The sequence below is a fragment of the Perissodus microlepis genome, chromosome 11, assembly GCF_051167445.1.
Source record: "Perissodus microlepis isolate ML-2025 ecotype Zambia chromosome 11, ASM5116744v1, whole genome shotgun sequence".
NCBI lineage: Eukaryota > Metazoa > Chordata > Actinopteri > Cichliformes > Cichlidae > Perissodus > Perissodus microlepis.
The window spans coordinates 37601263-37607176 of record NC_140471.1 but is presented as its reverse complement, the minus strand read 5'-3'; the positions used below and the strand labels follow the sequence as shown (position 1 = coordinate 37607176).

The window sequence follows — 5914 nt, the reverse complement described above, 5'->3', positions numbered from 1 at the left end:
TTAAAGCAAATATAAGGAGCTGTGGTGATCAGATGACAGGCGATGAGGATTCTTCAGCTGGATGTTCTGTAGCAGTCAGGAAACAGGAAGTCTGGGTCCTCAGGGCAGCTTCTCAATGACAATTGTAACTCAATACTTACACTGAGTAACAGAAATGGGTTTGTCCTTAAATAATATTAGTATAAACTTACTGTAGTCAAATGTTATAGTCAATGAAACAGACTTGAAAAATGTATTTGAATCTAATTTAATATTTATGTAAATACAGCAGTCTGAATGTATATATTACAAAATAACCAGATTGTCTTATTACAAATAAACCTTTAAGAGGTGTATATTTTATATAATTTATCAAAGCAATTGCACCTGTAAGCCAAACAGCCAATCAATGTTTATTCTAAAGTGTAATGCAAAATTAAAATGACAAATGTAGGGCTGTGTAAGTAGTTTCTACTGTGAGTTCTACTGTACTGTAATTCTACTACTGTAATTTTAACTTTCTACTTGTGATTTCCAGCAAAATGACTGGATGTGAGAGAGTTTAACGACAGGAAAGCTGGAGCAGTGAGAGCGGAGATCTCTCAGAATTCTGAATACAGATTGACCAAGTTCTGGTAACTTCAATTCCAAAAACTTAGATTCTGGTAAAACTGGATTTCAAGTCACAGGATTGCGTTTCAACTCAGGTTCAAGCTTGTCAAATTAGATAGAGCACATGGCGGAGAATGGATAGAAGATAGAATGGCTTGTCAAAAAAGATGGAGCAGGGAGAGGGAGAGTGATAGGACAGACTGAAATTGCTTGTTAATTGCTTGTTAATGATAGAGGGAGAGGGTTTTCTGCAGCAGGTCACCTGTAAGACAGAAAGAAAGTGGAATTAGACACACTTCCAATAAACCTGCCTTTACCGTATTTTTCAGACTATAAGGCACATTTAAAAGCCTTTAATTTTCTCAAAAATAGACAGTGCACCTTATGTATGGTTGTGCTTACTGATTTCAAACCAATTCTATGTGGTACACGGCACTCTGTCAAATCTGTCAAATGTTTTAGTATGACTTTGGTAAGCTACAAAGCAGCACCACTTGATGTATTGTCGGAGCATGGCTAGCATAGTCAGCACCCTCGTAGAGTAATTCGTACTGTGCTTCAACATAATATGGTGTGTGTGTATAAGGGCCTGGCACCTGTTGAGAGCCATGCTTATGAAGCAGATTTCAAACTGATCAATCCACATTCATCAATCCACAAATCCTGAAAAGTGAGTGTATTGTTCTGTATTTTATGTCTTACAACTGAACAATTTTGAGAGTTATTGTAAATGAGTTGAATAAAGTTTGACTTATCTGTTTTGTTTGGCTTAATGTGCCTTAGAATTTAGTGCGCCTTACAGTCCGAAAAATACAGAACATATATATCATTACACACATAAGAGTTGTACAGTACATTATTAGATTCAACTGAATGAAAATGTTTATCATATGGTGGTGGAACATTTCTAAGGACATTTTTGCATTCTATTAACACAATAAAAACAAACAGAGTCTGTAAACCAAGATGTGGTGCTACAGTAACTTACTATAAACATTATATGGTCAAGCTAAACCCACACAATGAAGTCAGAGCAGAGAGTTTCAGACCACCTGCTTTAAACACTTCACATGCACTCAACTCACATGATCCTAAATGCCCAAAGGTCTCAAATTCCCGTTTCTGTGTGTACTTACCTGGTACAACAGTATATCATAATGTCTGGGGAGCCGTTAACATAAAAGTAAAAAATAATTTACTCAGTATGACTTTTGGCAAAATGAAAAATTTGGAGACAGATGACTCCTATACAGCAGTTTCTACATTTTTCAGTCAAATTTGGGGCATGTTTAATACACACTCCGCTAAATCTACAATAAACTTAGCATGGCCGATATTAGGGCCTAACTAAAAATGTAGTACGATGATAAGAGAGATCTGTAAGTCTGGAAATGTTTACATAGACTTTTCTAGGATCTGATGATTGCCAAGAGCTGTGCTGACTCACTCCACTAAACTGAATCTCCTATAATGAGAAACATTTCCCAGCACTGCACCTCAGACAAACCTTTACTTACCAGACTGAGACGATCAGATCAGCAGTCTAGAGAAAGGAAACAATTCATCAGATCACTGTTTGATGATTCAGACTGTTGAGCCTCTTCACACACAATCCAACTTACTGTGACATAAATTAACTAGTAAAATTCTTAATTTATTTAAGGCTTTATGAGCTTACTGTAGTCTAAAGAGGAGATAAATGAACTGCAGCGTCTCACATGGCTATAGCAAGTGTAATAAAAGCATTCATTACTACAGAAATACAAAGAATAGGCACCAATATTTGTTGGCACAAGTGCAGGATATGCCAAATATTTCCTACACAGAAGCTTTGTGGCTCCAACATTTTCTACAACAGGTCAGTGCTAGTAAAGTGTGAAAACCAAAACTTTTAAAAATGTTAGATACAAAGTAATTATATAAATCAGAAGCAACAGAAAACCTCATCATGTCTGATATGAATATGTAAATCTGAAAATACCTTTAAATATTGACATGTTACAATAGCAGAGGTGCACCATGTTTTGTAATTAAAATTAAATGTCTTAAATTTTTACACTAAAAAGTCCTCTAATTGTACCCGTTGCTAGGAATATTTATGTATTTTGCAGTGTACCTTTTTGGCAACTTTTCTATTTAATTTTAAAACACATTATATTCACCAAATAAGTAATAAACCAATTAGACACACTGGCTGTAATGTACCTAACAATGTCCTCTCACACCTCTGGTTCTCTTAGTTTTTCATTATTGCTTAACTGTACAAAATACTTCTACAGTGTTCTGACTTTAATGTAATACATCAGCAGAATTTGAGAGACAATATGAATCAATCACTGTGCAGCTCTTAAGTGTTTGAGCAACCACTTATACTGACTCCCCTAAAACACTTTCATTGTTTTGTCTGCTACTTAAATCCACAAACATAAGGAGAAAATGAACAACTGTCATTTAGCTATGTTTGGATTTGATAAGCCATAAGAAATTTAAATCATACATAAATGGGCTATTAAACTTCAGGGACATTTTCAGGGACAGTCAGAGGTCCTGTGTGGGGGCTTTGCTGCTACACGTAATAAATCCTGACTTTGTGTTTTTGCCCATCAGTAAATGGAAACATATCACAAAAAGTCAAACTACTGTATGTAAGTTGCCAAATGTGCTACGCAATGCCAGGTTCATACTGCTTCAGTTACAATCACTGTTTACTTACCAGCAAAGGCAAAACCAAAGATCTCTTTCACTCTGTGTAACAAAAGACAAAGCACAAAAATACAGAATGAGACAACTCAAATCAGCATCAGAGTCAATACTGCATCACTCTGTGTAGTCCAAAAGATTCAGTACACTTCTTTGTTTACCACAGCTGGAATACAAACAACTTACCTCTTTTTTCTACACCTTATTAAAGATTACGGTCTTCATTAAGGTAATATGTGGTTTCATCCATTTGTAATAAGCCACACACGTCTCTTAGTTATGTGATAGCTCTATTAGTTTGGTGCTATTAGATAACACAGTAGATTTAATAAGCAATGATTTGCTACACCTAGCTCTGCACACTTTATCAAATTCTGACATCACAATTTCAAAGTATGAACAATCATAAATGAAAGCTTGGATGATATATTTGTAGGCTTCAACATTTGAGTTGGTCTGCATTCAAATTCTGCTTCCTAAAAATATTATCACCTGCACACAGTATCATTTAATATGCTGTTGTTTTAAATATCTACATATCATATTTATAATGTTAATGGTGCACTGCTGCATTTTATTTATTTGAAGGTGGACTTTTTTATATTTTGTTAATTTTTCACAAAGTGAGAAGCTAAACAGAGCTGCAGGTGTAGGTTTTATTTAAAAAAAAAAACAACCTGCACAAACAAGTGCTTGTTAAACAGTTCTTAAAATTTAACTAAAAAACTAAAATTAACTAATTAAAAAAAAACTTCTTGTTAAGAGATGTCATTATTCTTATATTATGTGTTTTATCCTCACTCTCTCTCTGCCTTCTGTTAATTAACCCACAGCACAAAAACACACCGGTACAGGCACGTGACTCTTTTTCTCCCGGCTTTCAGTCAGAAGCTGTGTCCCAAAATGTCGGCTGCATCCTCCGGAGGCCGCATTTGAAGGCCGGTTACGTCACAGCCAGTCGACGAAGGCTGTCCCAAATGCAGCCGACAAATGCGTCCTTCATTTCACCGAATAAACTTTTAACATATTTTTAGGCGAGAAAGTAGCGGTGTAAATTACAAATATCTGCTTGGTTTATCACGACATCGCATATTTGCAAAAGTGTGCCGACGTTTTCAGAGACGTCTGTCACCCACCGGCTCGATAGGAAGCGGGGAGGGGGGTTCAGACCCCCGCTCTTTCGCTACTCAGGTTAAACATGTATACAAGTCAGTCGGATAACTTAAAAATGTAATTGTTTGCCTTTTTCTGTGTTTTATTTGTTCTGGAGTAAATCGGTTTGGCTGAGATCAAAGTTATTAGATTATTAGATTAAATAAAGCTTTATTAATCCATCCGGTGGGTTCCTCCGGGATTTTCACACAGCTCAAACGTTAAACGGTCGAGAATTTACGCCAGTGTCCTGTTATATTTTAAATAGCAAGGAGCAGACGGCCGAGTTTATTAAACTCCAGCGAGACAGCGGTGATGCAAATCTTAGGGCTAGACCGTCCCATTTCACAGCCTTCTTGGTCTTTGAAGGACCCGGCCCACGTAGACCGCGAAGGCCGGGTCCTCCGAAGGATGCAGCCGACGTTTTGGGACACAGCTAATGGCGGTAAAATAGCTCCTTTGAAGTTGCCGACCCTGCTACTTCAGCAGCTAATCAGTGGTTCTAAAATGACGGCTCATTACCTCACAACCGAAAGAATGAGGCCGTTTTAACTGACTGATTTGTGAAGAGAACTAACTTCAGCTTCCCTAACAGACTCAGAAACACTAACACACCGAATGAACCAAATACAACACAATAACTGTAATAAACAATCAAATGAACCATATTAATTTCACACTGGGCCTATAGCAGCTAGGCTAGGCGTTAGCGCTTAGGTTGTTAGGGCTAGCATACCAAACACTCCTTTTAAATAGTAACATTACAACGTTTCACTAAAAAAGCAGTCATTGTGTTACTTTAACATGACTTATACTTCGACTGGCTTCATAAGTCACTAACAACAACTGGGTAAATCCCTCATACAGCTTATAGACATTTCATTTCAGAGAAGAGAGACAGAAGCAGCGCTTACCGGCAGGGATCGAGCTGAGAGTGGGCGGAGATTCAGGAGTCAGGCGGAGACGTAAAAAAAGAGGCATTCACGAGTAGTGGGAAACTCCGCAATTACACAAAATTGGCATGGAAAACGTGAAAAATATATGTAAATTTAAATATTATTATACTAGATTTTTTTTGCAACAAAAAGCAACTAGCAGAAATTTAATTCTATAAGTTTAATAAATGTTTCAAACAGGATTCTTTGAATTTGAAATAATGGTTAAAAGACATAAATAAACACAAGGTCATTATGTTAAAATGTACTTTATTATGATAGATTTATTTAACTGACTGCAGTAATAAGAACAGTCTTCTTCTGAACACCAACACCAAGGAGCTGGTGTTGGTGATCGCCTAAGCATCCTCACAGTAGGAGCTGCAGAGGCTCATCTCACTCCACTGCAGGACTCAAGGGTTCAGGAGGTCCCTTAACCCCACTGTCATGAGACTTTTTAACAGCGACTCCTGACATGTTCATTGCACATTTGTTTCTTTTATTCTAATACATATTGGTTGTAATCATGAATTCTG

General features: G+C 36.9%; 1 long non-coding RNA gene across 1 annotated transcript; it reads right to left on the bottom strand.

Moving 5' to 3' along the window:
* Positions 1-443: 443 nt before the first annotated feature.
* Positions 444-3337, bottom strand: LOC146378528 (uncharacterized). Its single transcript, XR_014801740.1, has 3 exons — positions 3305-3337; positions 2109-2134; positions 444-853 (listed from the first exon to the last, which is right to left on the bottom strand). It is a non-coding gene; the product is annotated as an uncharacterized LOC146378528 (long non-coding RNA).
* Between the last annotated feature and the right edge of the window lie 2577 nt (positions 3338-5914).